The sequence below is a fragment of the Wasmannia auropunctata genome, unplaced genomic scaffold (genome assembly GCF_000956235.1).
Source record: "Wasmannia auropunctata unplaced genomic scaffold, wasmannia.A_1.0 LD336052.1, whole genome shotgun sequence".
NCBI classification, from domain to species: domain Eukaryota; kingdom Metazoa; phylum Arthropoda; class Insecta; order Hymenoptera; family Formicidae; genus Wasmannia; species Wasmannia auropunctata.
In genome coordinates this window covers 604,999-619,073 of record NW_012026838.1, presented here as the reverse complement: position 1 = coordinate 619,073, position 14,075 = coordinate 604,999, and the positions used below count along the sequence as shown (strand labels likewise).

General features: G+C 45.1%; 1 protein-coding gene across 1 annotated transcript in view; it reads left to right on the top strand.

The window, feature by feature from the left end:
* The window catches only part of LOC105451387 (POU domain protein CF1A), a 43,395-nt gene extending 31,114 nt beyond the window's left edge, over nucleotides 1-12,281 (top strand). Inside the window, exons 2-3 of the mRNA XM_011691791.1 lie at nucleotides 9,191-9,455; nucleotides 12,107-12,281. The gene's annotated coding sequence lies outside the window, so the exon portion shown is untranslated. The remainder of the gene's footprint in view (nucleotides 1-9,190; nucleotides 9,456-12,106) is intronic.
* Nucleotides 12,282-14,075: the final 1,794 nt, after the last annotated feature.

Genomic DNA, 14,075 nt, shown 5'->3' with positions numbered 1-14,075 from the left:
GAAAAGAGAAAGAGGAATTATGGATCCAGCTTTATCCATGCATCGCCCAGGTACGGTCCAAGGCAAAAGGGATGTACGCGCTCGCGATATTCATTTTTTTTGCTGGTACACATCGTGATAAAGCTCACACCGAAGGATATTTATTGCCGAAAAAAAATCCTTACGGCCGTTTATAACGTTCCTACTCGCGTCTCGACACGCGAGAATCAGTCGTTTGTAAAATGTTGTTCAAACGATAGCGAATATTCAAACGATGCTCATACTTTAGGATATTATTAATTACGGAATTATTGATGAGGCATTATCGGCCATGAAACACGCGATCATTACGAAAGCAAGTTGTTGGAATGTTTTACTTATTGAACATCCGTGAACTAAAATCTTATGCAATTTTGACAAATTCAGATTTGTCGAAGATCCTGTTTCTTGTTCCGTGTAAATAATTCTTAATTTTTGAACTAGAAATCAAGCAAATATTTCAATTGTCGATCGTGGGGAAGTTTATTTCCTGTCGATATTTATACTATCGCTGGCGATGGTACATTTGGCTACTGGCATTTCATCGGATTTGTAGAATAAAAACCTTCGGTCTTTCGCACGCGCAGCGGGGGGGGATCACGAGAAAAGTAGACAAAGCGCGTAAGTAGTCGAGTTTAGCGCGAGCGCAAAACACTAATACCAAATAAAAATAGTTTATAATCCGTAGAAGTTAAGATTGTGCGACAATGGATCCTGCGGAGCGTATTAAAGGGTGCTTACAGGATTACATGGCTGGCAGGTAAGCGCATTTGGTGCGTTACGGCCTAGGATTCCTTTATGAGAAAGAATAAAGAAGACGGCGGGTAATCATACGGCTTTTCTTGACAAAATAGCTCGTCAGTGATAGTAATTGTATTTGCACGAAGGAAAGCTTCGTCTCGTTAAATTCGAAAGTATTTAAGAATACCTATCTACCGTAAATACATCTGACATGTATGTGTAAATGAAATGCATGTAAATAAAAACACACATTTCTGCCCGCGTATGAATGTTTTATCGAGCAAACAATTGTCTTGGCGATCACGGTTCCGAGTGAATTAAAAGCCTGGTGCCAATAGATACAAATTGCTGCGGCCCCTGAATATTGATTCTAATATCGGCTAACGTGTAACCATAACAATAACCGTAACGAGTTGTGGATACGAGCCACCGTTACAAGAGATTCCGCGCGAAATGTAATAGCAATAAAAAAAAAAGAGGCTACACGGAGAGGCGACGTTAACGCTGCAGGATGCATCGAATACGATCGATCAATAGGGCTTTTCCTCGCGCGATTAGTAGGCGAACGGCGTTTACCCGTTAAATACGACGTTCGGTAGGACGTAACAGCGGTAATTACCGTGTCAGTGGCTGTGCTCGCCGGCATCGATAGTCGCTTCGTATCTTTCGCCGTTTAATTATGCCTCGTTAAGATGTCGAGATCCCAACTCGGTTCGTGAATGATTATTCTCTTCGGAAACATTTCCTAATGTTTTTCTGCTTTTTTAATTGCATTAGAAAAGCATACACGAGCTAGAAAAATATAAGCGTCTCTTTTCTTTGGTTAGGCTTCCGCGGAAAGCGTATTAGTCAAAATCCCTAGAAAGCGTCCGACCGCAAGAAGATTTACTAGTTCCTGTAGTACAAATTGCTACCGGGCGCGCGACTACTCGACGGCCTCGGACGTCGCGCGGACGACAAAATATGGAGTCCAAACAAGGTGAATCTGAATAATAATGGTTGCTACAATGGCGCGTCAAAGAGTTGCCGCGCATCTCGCTTCACGACAGCTCTGAGAGTTCTCTGTCTCTCTTTCTCTCTCCCCTTTCTTTCTCTCTTTCTCTCATAAGAACCTCTGACTTCGATCTGTTGGCGTGAGCAGTTGCATGAGGCACAGAACTCTAGCAAGGTTCAAAGGGAGCGCCCATTCTCGATCCTGGTCCCTCATGCCGTTCTACATCGGGAGAGAAAGCGAGAGCCACATCGAAGAGCAAGGGGTATCTCCCTCACCACGCAGGCGAAACCTTCGCTTAAAGATCCCACGTACGTGCCTATTACATGGTCGTGGTTGTGACGAAGTCGAGGGAGAGGTAGTGCAACCTGGTGAGACAAACTGAGATGAAGGAAGGGATCCCGGGGACGGAGGGGGCAGGAGGGCGAAGAGGGCCCGTAATCCTACGAGTACGACTGCCGGCACGATCTTTTTCGGATACTGTCTTGCGAGAATTCGAGCGTACCAAAGAAGTGTCGATCGACGAGATCCGACGGTTTGTCTAGAAGGTCCAAAGACGTTTGCCGTCTCTCCTCGTACCTTCCGGTATTTCGCCCGTAGTTTTTTTTCAAAGGATACAACCAGGTATGGAATGGTACGAAATTTTCATACTTTCTAAAGAAGTACGTGCTTCTCTCAAAATTTTCACCAAGTGATCGGTTTTAAAACATAAATCACTGTCGTAGAACAAATAAATTCCACTCTATATATCTATATATATTCTTTTATATAGTTTCTCGCGCGGATGTTTGCTTTACGGAGAAATCGTCTCGAGAAAGAATCTGTCGTAGCGACAAATTTTTTGCTAGACTATGGAAAAATGCATACGATCGGAAATAATGTAAGAAGAATCGGAAATCGTGTTAATAATTAGAATCGCATATTACATACGTTTATTCGCGATAACAACGGGTGATAACATAGCGATATCTGTTAGAGAGATCGTTATTGTAAACTGCACTTGTAATAACCCGCCGGACGGAGATCAGAGAGAGAGAGAAAGAAAGAGAGTATATATACTGCGCTCTTGTCTTCCGTTTTATCATGAAAAATATCCGCCGCATTCTCGTGGACGCGAGAGGGAACAATCTGGTGTAAGGTTTCCAGATGCGAGTCCGCGAGGGCGCGAGATACGGCCGATCGACCGATTAAGGATTAAAAAGTCAAGGTAAAACCGCGCGGAACCGGTGCGGATAACTTTGCGGACTTAACAGCTCGCGGAGCCCGTCGGTTCGTTTCGCGCTTTATCGTCACTCGCCGATGTCTTTATACCCTTCGTTAAGCAATTCCGATTTTCGCCTCTTCTCCATTCGACGATCATCTCGGCCATTTCCTGTGAGAAACCCGGCCTCGTTGCGGCCTCGAGATATTGTAGCTTGGCGAGCTACGTTTCTCGCCTCGTTCCCCTCTAATTTACGCGAACTTGAGTTAATATCGTAGTCCTCGGGAATGTATTGAGCGCGCAGATCGCCAACTACCTACGCACGTTCGTCGAGCTTTAGGAACTGTATGCGCGGCCTGCTACAATGTTTCCATATTGTGTTCACGATGCACGTTGCTGTCTTTAAATCTGCGCGCGTAAAATCGTTACGCCAAGGCACATCCGCCAAGTAGGAGTGTTCTTAAATAATTAAGATATCGATGATTGGTGTCGGTAATATACGGCAACTTGTCGCTACTGACAAGGCAAAGCCGGTAAGTTGCTTCCCGACATTTCGCAGCAGCGTGTGGGGCTTTCCCACTTTGGAATCTAATGGTGACAGATCGATCGCAGGATCGATCATAACGGGCGCCCTCGGGAATATCATGCCCGCCCTTACGTACCGGTGGCCTTTTTGTCATCTCCTCGGTGTAGCCTCGGAAGAGCCTTGGACGAGAAGGAGGGAGAAGGACAGAGAAAGAGAGAAAGACGGGGCGAACTGTCGTTCTCGGCATAGTCCACGGGGTGATTCGTCACGGGCGTGAGCTAACGACGACGACGTTCCATCCTAATCACGTCATCGACGTCCGCGACGCTCGATTTTTTTCTCCCATATCGAGATACTATCTGGCGTTACTACGTTTGTTACCGCATACCGTCGCGTCCTCGCTCGCGGGAGCCTTCGTCGTTCGATCGGTTATACCGGACTGTCACGCTACCGGACCTCAACGGCCTGATTGCGCTGACGGAGGTACGACGTGGCGGAATTTTTCAAAGTCGGAGATCCAGGCCTCGTGCATCGAAGGACATGCGATTTTTCTCAGATAACGGGTGTGCGATGCACAATATCGCGTGAAAGGCACTTGAATCTTTTAGAACGGGGAAGTAACGTTACATGTTTATCAAATAACGTATACATATATATATATATATATATATATATATATATATATATATGACACGTATCCATGTGGAAAGAAGGATCTAAGTTAAAGCGGATATCTGTGCGATAACGTTCTATTGGCTCGTCCGGAAGATTTATCAAACTCATCATGGAATTTATCGCACGTGCTCGGGAAAAAGTGCAAGAGACGTTGGCGGAGACGTCGCGAGCGAGCGCGCGAAAAATATATCGCGCGCCAACGAGACGACGGCGGAGTGAAAGGAAGAGTTAGCCGCGAGTTAGTTCGAGTCGCATCCGTCATACCGTTGGTATTTTGAAACGCTCCTCGCAAACTGCAAAGATTGTCTCCCTCTCGCTCTCTCTCTCTCTCTCTCTCTCTCTCTCTCTCTGCGAATGTTTTTCCGTTACGTAAGAGCATGGTGGTTACACGACAATGAGAATCCGCCTCGCTCTTCCGACCTCGAGAGAATAGACGACGGGCGACGAGGTTACGGCAAATTTCCCTCGCGCACCGTGCGAATAATTACATGAAATATCGATTTTCGACAGGCGGCGAAGCGTGTTCGGGTCCTTCTCCGCTTTGTCCACCACGCTTTCAGGAGCGTTGGATAGACGTACTCGAGTGCTCGAGAGAGCGCGGGGTGAAGGAAAGAGAGAAAGACGGGCAGAGAGAAAGAGAGGGAGAGAGAAGAGAAGGAAGAAGATGGGCAGCAGGTAGAGGATAGCCGGCAGCCCGGACTGACCAGCGAGTGCTCCGGATCCGACTGGACCGGTTTTGCTTGGATTCCCTAGGAGTTCTAGCCTTCGGGAGTCTGCAAGACTGGCTCTCGGCTTTCTGGGATTCTCTCACTGGTCACCACCGGTTACCAGTCACTACGGCGCAGAACATTGGGACAGACACTCTCTCAGACTTCTCCTCTCTCTCTCTCTTTCTCTTGACTTTTTTTCCTTTCTTCCTTTTCTGCGTCTTCGTCCGCCGGGGAGGAAGTTTCACGCCGCATCGCTGCTGAACGGTTCCAGCCGTGCTAGATTTCAACGTATCATTTATCATCGGACGAGGGCGGCGGCCGCTTGCACGCGTTCCTGATGACTTGATACCAAAGGCAACGGTCTCGCGACATCGATACACCAGACTTCCATCTCGGTCCGTGTGAATTCGAGATTTCCTTAATGAATATGTACTAGAATATGTGATTAATCGGAGGAGTATGATGATTAGGATTTGCCGGAAACGTCGTGTTTTGGCTTTCGACATTCTTTAAGTTTGCACTAAATTATTAATTAATAATATTAATAATTTAGATTAGAATTAATTATTAAAATTAATAATTTATATGATTAGAGTTATGAATCGATGACTCTCGAACACTTTCCACCGGAAGAAGATACCGTCGCAATTTCACGTTAACTTCGTGCTCTTCATCCTCGTTTCAAAATGTTTCGTCGAGGTGCTGTCGAAATCCAGTTTAGGAATCGAGTTCAGCCTCCTGAAACGGTCCTGAACGACCGTTATAGGTGACAACGGCGGAGATCTTCGTTCTGGAAAGGTGGTCTGGGGCCGGGCAGTTGCGTCGCGGTTTTGTCTACTTGACCAATACGCGTGAAAAGAGGTGGTCGTTGAGAAAAAGGGTTGCACGCAGGCTTTACTTCGCAGGGTGGCAGGCGGTCTTCTGCCTCATTGTGAGAACGTCCCGATGATGGATTCGGTCATTAATTAAGTCAGCTAAGTGGGAACCTCCTGGCTCATTTTTTACTTGCGTTCGAGGTACGAACTACTTGATACGCGATATTTATCCCCGTTGTTTATTTATTATTTAACCACGCGGCGATTAAATTCAGAGGGCACCTAGCTGCTTATTTACTCTTTTGAATCTTGATACGTTGGATTAATTAACACGTTTAGTACCATATGAATTATCCGGTCGACAATAACATAAGGGAATTATGCATACCTAATTTTTTTTCGCGCGATCACGCGGCAAGTCACGCAAAATTTATGCGCCATTGAACGTGTTGAATTATATAATTATTCCTACGTAATAAATCTCCCATACGTGTAATACTTTATAACTGCTGGTTTATTCGCATTAATTTCGAGGGACTATAACTTTAACTCCCCGCCTTGTGCGTTAACAACTTTATTTACCTCGTAATCTGCACGAGATCTCGTACCCGGAATTAAAGTGCAGAAAATGGGAGAGAAAGAGAGATTACGAGCCGACGTATTCAAATCTCGGTGAAGACAATGAAACTTAACTTTCAAGTTCCATAGTGCTGTTAAAGGATTTCCTTTGACAAAACAATTTTGTTTAAAAGAACGTAAAGGTAAGAGCAGAAGAAGACGTATTTAAATGTCAGTAGCCTAAGAAATTATTCAGAAATTCGCGCGTGTTTTTATAGAAAGGATCGAGCTGTAGGTCAAACTTCACTAAGTCATCGAGAATTATGCTACCTGCATGCTAACACATTTTTTTTCGCGTTTGCGTGCCCGTCGCGCCAGCGCGCGTGGACGACAGGTGATACGCCGTGACGCCCGCACGAGATTTCGGGAAATCGTTATACATAGAAGGGTGCCCGTGGAGTGGAACGTCGGGATTATCGTCGTTGTCTGGCGCTTTAGAGCTGCCATTAGCCACGGCATGTCACGGCCGGTGGTAAAAGAGCGCGGCTGATGAATAGCGCGATGATCGCCGCTCGCGTCGCGTCGAGGTTTCGGACGAGGGTAAAGTCTACTCGACCGCGCCACCGCGCATTCATTATGCCACTCTTTTACGAAACAAAACCGGACGCACGCACGACGCTTCCGTAATGGCGTGATTTACGTAATCACCGTGACGAGTTTCTTTTCGGGAAAATTATTTCGACCTGTGATCAGGGCGATTCACTCGAATTATGTAAGATTCGAAAATACCGAGATGCTCCGTCTGGAATTCTAAGAATTTAATTTATTAGCATTTCCATATGATTTTGACATCAAGATATTACTGTGAAAAAATTCGCGAACGTCAACGAGAGTACGAACTTCGAAGCTTAATTAACGAGCGGTAACAAAGCGGCGGGAGGAGGGGAGGCTTGCATCCATTTATTTATGCGACTCCAATCACAAACGGCGTGTCGGCCACGACACTTCGGTGTCATTAAACTCACGGCGGTCGGCTATCAAAACGACGAGTAAACAAAGCACTGAATCAGAAATCGATATAAAACGAGGCGCTACGCGGCCGGCATCGGACGGCCAGTGATTAATAGTAAACGCGCCGGCGGTTTTTTCTTGTCTAATTTATTCGCCCCGCCAGATCACATTTTTCCGTGCGCACGCCTTAATAACCGTTTAATGCTGTGCTAATGACGGCTCTTTGCCGAGACTAATGATTTTGATCGTCCTGCGCTAACGACAGCGTCATCGGCATTCAACAGTAACACAGGGCCGCCGTGCAACCGCACACGTCGATTACGTTGAAGATGAAGATTTATGTAAAAATATTCCACCGCTGAATCGTGCTAATAGTACGGACTTACTATTTCATTATAAAAACAACAACTGACTGTCTCAGGCCAGCCTCTTCTAATTCATCGCCCGCGTTGCGATTATACTTGATAATAATACAATTAATATAATCCTAATGATTATATGCTGTTTAAGCGGTTAGATAATATATATAATCTGTTATGGCATATATTGGTAGCGCCGAGTCAGCTGGCGATCATTAAAGCAAACGTGTAGCAATAATGCCCGTTACGCATATTCAACGTCACATTTGTATGTCTCGACGTTTCGGTGAGAAATCGTTGTTCTTTGGTTCGACTTGCGATTTGCATTCGCGATTTTCATTAGTACGGAAGAAAAATTGCCACATTAATTGTTCCAGATTTATTTAACGAAAAATATAATTTTATATTCTCAATAATTTTTTTAATTATATAATTTCTCAATAAGTCTTCAGAGTTATTTTTCGATTATTTGTATATGGTATGTGTGTATGTGAAAATGATTGTTTAAATTTCTTTACCTCTAATTGCACTTTTACCCGGCCACTTTCAGTGCACGTTCTGAAATTTGCGTATCGATATAACGCACGATTTGCGTGTCGGCGAACATGCGGCGAGGTGATCGTGGACAACGGGCCTCGTTTCCTCAAAACGCAGAAATTAGCGTTGCCTCTGGGCAGAGAAGGAGGAATCGAGGTAGAAGACAAGAGAGAGAGAGAGAGATACCGCCCGACGCGGTTGATGCATCCACAACAATGATAATTGCAAGTTGTTCCTTTCATGGCACCGCACACGATCACCCGAAAATAAGCGTTTGTAATGGCATATCTTCCTTCTTCTCCCCGTTGCTATTCGGCGAGCCTTTCTTTACCGCTGCTTCTCTTCCGTCTTTCGTCCTTCGAGCACCAGGACGAGGAGCCACTGGCTATCTTTCGACGATCGCGCGAGAGTCGTTGCATATTTTGATATAGCACGCTCCAAGAATCATATTTATTTGATCGTTGCGACAAGACCGACAGGTGGTTTATTAACATTTTCCACCGGAAGTTTACAGATTCTGGTTCTTCATCTATTATGTAGGATATATAAGATTTATTATTCTCTAGAAAATCAATTTACGTAATATACAGCGTAGACAATAGCGTAGACAATAGCGTAATAGAATTTAAAAAAAATGATTATCGAGAAGAATAATTTGATAGCGATATTTTTCTAAAAAAATATTTCATCGTTCGAGCAGTCAAGCTACGCTCGAATTACAAAGTAGTTTTGCATCCGCCTGTATATCCGCGGATTCCATCTCGTGGGCCCTACGGTGTAACAAGCGAACGCACATAATGATATTAATCAGGGCGGTGTGTTCGGCTTCCTTAAAATTGCCGGCAGGCTCAATTTCTCACTTAAAATCTAATTAGAGCTTGCCGGAGCTCGAGCTGCCGTAGGCCGACCGACGGGATTTGAGAGGGCGTGAGGGGGAACGGAACCGAGAGGGGTCCCGTTCCCCTCCCCGGCGCAAGTCGGGCCGCGAGTTTGACCTCGGAATAAAGACGAAGATCCCAACCTAAGGCCCTACTTTGCGAAATTGCAGTTTCCTGCCCTCGGATCGCCGATCGTCCCGCGGACCCATTTTCGGACCTACCGAACTCGACGATCGGCTTCACCAGCCCGGCCGCTGCCGCCGCCGCCGCCGCCGCCGCTCTGCCGGACTCATTGTCTCAATCGGGGCTCCCGAAGAAGCATCCAGCGCCGTCAAGAATCGGATCATCAGGACTTCCGGGACATCCGGGACGAGTCGTCCGTCGATCGCGCGCAATCAGGACACTCGGGCGAGCCCAAATATCGTCGGATTTGAGGTGAGGCATTTTCTCATTGTTACCTTTTGAATCCTTAGCATTAAAACATAAAATTTTTGGCTTGAAAAGCCATGAATTCCGCATAAGAGACACAATACATCAACCAAAGTGTTGGAATATTACAAAGAAAAATGAAGAAAGATACTAATTATCTTATAATTATCCTGAAAGTTATGTTTTTCTTTATTATCTTTGCATTTCTCGATTTGTTAAAAATTATCAGCTTTACGTTCAGGACTGTCATGATATTTGATTGATGCATGATCTGCAAATATTTGATAGTCTACGTGAGAGTTTTAGTGGACGATAAAATACGTTTGCATTCAAGCGATCGACAGGCTGGTTGGTGTGTGTCACTCGTTTTCAGAATACATTGACGTTTAATGCATAATTATATGCATCGGACGCTAAATCGCGAGGGTTGCGCATATCGGGGATGCATACATAAAGATAAAAAATATGAACGAGCGAGGTGGGAGAGTGAGGCAGAGGGAAGGGGGGTGACAGAAGCAAAAAAGACGGCCAATCGTTAGCAAGGTACAAATTTCGCCATTTGCCGCAATAAACCTTCGAAGCCGCTTGTAACTTCTTCTTATGGGAGGCATGAGTAATCGCCTTGTTAGCCCTTATGGCCTATAGCCCTCATGCTCCCTCATCCGCGGGAGGGACAACAACAGCAACAACAACGGCGAACGGATGCACGCACCGATATAGTAGAAATAAAAAGGAAGAGGGAAGGTGAGAGAGAAAGAGAGAGAAGTAGCGGGAGAGATAGAGAAATAGAGGAGGAGAGGAGGAGAGGAACGATAGAAGTAATGGGTGAAGCGAAGAAACTGTCGATATAAAAGGAAGAGCAGGATAAAACGTTGAAAAGAAGAAAAAGGGAGAAAGAAAGAGAGAGAAAGAGAGAGGGAGAGGGAGAAAGCGTTGCAAGCAGAGAACAGAAAAAAAATCAATAGAGACGACAGATAGGGAAAGAGGGCTATAAGGGGCGGAAAGATACAAACGGATAAGAGAACGGCGGAGATCTCGGATATATTTCCTTGGTGCCGCCGCGTACCATTCTTCCATTTTCCGCGTTAAAATCGAACTAGACCGTATATATCGCCGCTCGCATCTACGGTATCTCTCGCGTTTCACGTCGCTCGTTCTCCATGCGCTCCTTAATTATTGGAGGGGATAGTCTCGATAGATGAAACGAGGTAGATGCGAGATGCGAAACTCTTGCGATACGCAATACCTAAACGCAAAAACACGTGCTTACACAGGCTTCTTTTCTTAATGGCAAATGTTTCTTTGACAAATTCAAGTTGGACTCGTTAATGATATTTAATGATTCTGTCGGCAAACGAGATGTTATTCATGACGATTCAATGATGTTTCGATGAAAAAATAAAAATGGGAAATAAAATTTGAAAAAAAAAAGGAACTTTATTTTCGACTGTATTGTCCTTGTTTTCTTGTTATTTCAACTTATCATCGTATAAGTTCGAATAAATTCAAAGCATTAAGCATCACATTGTTGATTGTATCTGGATTATATCAAATCAAGGACTTCTCTTAGAACAGCGAGAGTGACCCATATATCCAGTAGCTTTTTAATTAACGATAATAATGTTAATGTGTGCGCATGTGATACGCATACACATTAATTTCCATTCGATAATTATCGTAATGAATCGTCTCTTGCGATTATCAGCGATCACGTTGTGCGCATTGCAACTTACAGATTATGATGTGTTACGACATGAGATATAATCTTAAACGGCAAAAAATTAATTTAAATTAATAATAATCCTGTTGCATAACAGTTTTTTAAGCTTACGTTTTTTAAGCTTTAAAGTTGTTTTATTATCCGTAATTATGGTACCAAAAAAATATCGTTTTTATTTTGAAAAAAATCTTTGTAGCTCCGATGAGGGATAAGTTTTAAGATGCGATCGTACTCGTTCATGTTTAATTGTCCGATTAAGTAGTAAGTTTCGTTTAGACGCGATTCGCACAAACATTATTTTTGCCGGGGAATATAAGAAGATCGTGCGTGTCGTGTTTCTTTGCGGCGCGAGGAATTTCGCCGGAAACGGGTTGTCCGTCCGTCGCGCGCACGGCGCGCCCTCGGGATTCCTTTTTCCTCGTAATTCTCACGGGAGACCTCCAGCTTCGCGACTACACGCACGCACGTACACGCGCGCAACATGCGCGCGAGGAAGTCGCGTGGCCCCATATCTTAAGAGGAAGCCAGGGGGGGTCCGGCCGAAGGACAGCGAATGGGGACTAACACTGTTTTATCGTGTAGCCAATTAATAACGTTTCTCTGGGGTTCCTCCACCTTCTCTCTCCACCGTCGCTGCAGCAGCTCTCCTCCGCGAAGAAGAGATCTCGCTTTAGATATCCACCGACTCTCCCGTGGACCCCCCGAAGACGACAACTCGGGGGCCCCCGTAACTGCTCGATCTTTGCGCGCTTTTTATTTGCGCGCCTCCCCCTCCATCGTGCCCACAGGACAGTAATGAGTTAAAGCGCCACCGTCCGAGAAATATTAATTCCGTACTTATTTACTTTAAAGCGTCATGAATTAGCCGCGAAAAATATTAATCGAGCGCCGGGCCACTCGCGCACCTCCAATAAGTATATTTGCCTTTGTGTTTTAGCTTACAGAGTTGTCTCGCATCGTCCTCCTGCAAGCAATCGTTCCAGAATCCAGTCCCAGCCAGGCATCGTGTCAGTGTGTGGAAATACATAATTATATAGAATTACGGTATAAGTTGTGTTAAATCAATGTTAATCGCTGTAGCGAAGTGGGGTATTATAATAAATACATTATTTTATGTATATTTGTCGCCTCGCTTTCTTTTCGGAGACATTAACATATCTCATCGTAAGCACTTCAAAATACCCCTCTTCCCAAGCACAATTAAAATACAAGGAAGGAATACAAGTTCTAATGATTTATAGCGAACTTCGATTATCGGATGAGATCCGGCCGGATCTCTGACGTTAATCGGATCGCCAAATTAACGGTATCCAAAAGTAACGCCGAAGAAAAAATGCCGAAGTCGTGACAAGACTACTTCGCAGCTACGATCCGGGAGACAAAATCTCATTCGAACTATCGAGCGCGCGGGGCTCACCGTTTAATTACAGTCTTCCGAAGTCGTTCGGAATTTTGGCGGACGGGCTCTACGTGCGTTCCCACGGAAAATTTGTCGAACACGTCTAATTCCTCCTTCTCTTTCCGCGCGGGAGTAAACGGATCGTGTTACGATTACGAGGCACGGTCGTAATCGCTTTTAAAGGCACTTTCGGAGCTTACGGATCCCGAACTTTTCCTCGGGCTACAAAGAAGCTCAGCTTTTTTCCACGGTCGTTCACCGTGCACCGTGGGGCAAGGGGGAAGAGTGGCTCGTAAAGAGCGCCTGCAATAGCCCGGCATCTGCGATGCGCAATTAACGAAAGGGTTTTCGCCTTCACCCCGACCGCCTGCACCGTCCCCCTCACCCACCCGCGGCAGCTTAAAGGCCAGCCGCCACACCCGCTGACAAGGCGTTTGATTTATAACGAGCTTTTACTTTTTAATTCCGACGCAAGTGTCACCGCGTTTTTTCTTCGCCTCCGAGCTGCCGGGAACCCGTGGCGTCGCAAGCGCGTTACGAGACAGCCTATAATTTATGCACGGTCTTGTTCAGCTTCGGCTTCGCGTAATAGTGTTGGACGTCAGTGTCGAGATTAATCGTAGATGAAAATCTCAGCTGCTATCCATCGAATCGTAAAATTAATACGTCGTATTATTTGCAGACGGCGAATATACGTCAATATCTCAGAGAATTGGTGGATATTATTTTTCATCGCGACTTTTATCTCCACAATATAGGCATATATGTAGTTTAATATGAAAGGTCGAACTATCTGATTAAACTTTTAACAATAACGTTATGGGAAAAAAAAAATTCGTAACGTATATATATTAACACAATGTACAGAAATCTATTTACTTATTTCGAGTTGAATTAAAGAGAACTTATTAAGGATATCGCGGCCGCAAGTCGTGGAAATAATCGACCGCGCCGTGCGCTCCTCGAGCAACTTTTCAGTGAGTATCAGCTCTCTGTAGCTTTAATTGTCGAAAGATAACACCGAGAGGGAGGCGAAAGACGTACGGGGAAATGAGGAAGGAAAGAGACCAGAGATCGTGTCGTGAAAGTTTGAAGCTCTCGGTGGGTACGCGCTTAACTCGGGATTTGGGACTCGAGGGGTACTTAACCCTCGGGATGGGTTATGAAATGACTTTATGGCAGATCAGAGGCTTGCCGTAGATTGCATAAGGGGGTCCACAGGAGTACCCGCGTAGGGGGTACGCGGCTACGGTCGCGTCGACAGGTCCGAGTGCTTGGAAGGACGATCTCTACGGTATGACAACGAGGAGCCAGACCCGAGAGAATTCCGCAAATGGAATCCTGATTACGAATAATGCCGTCCTGTGACCTTTCGAAATCTCTGTTCTTCTTCGAACACGTCATTCATGAATCGGCCGCGGCGGCTCCAATCCGTAAGTAATATGTTTTATTGTATATTTACAGCTAAAGGAATTTAATGCCGAGAGTAAATAGCTTGTGTAAATAA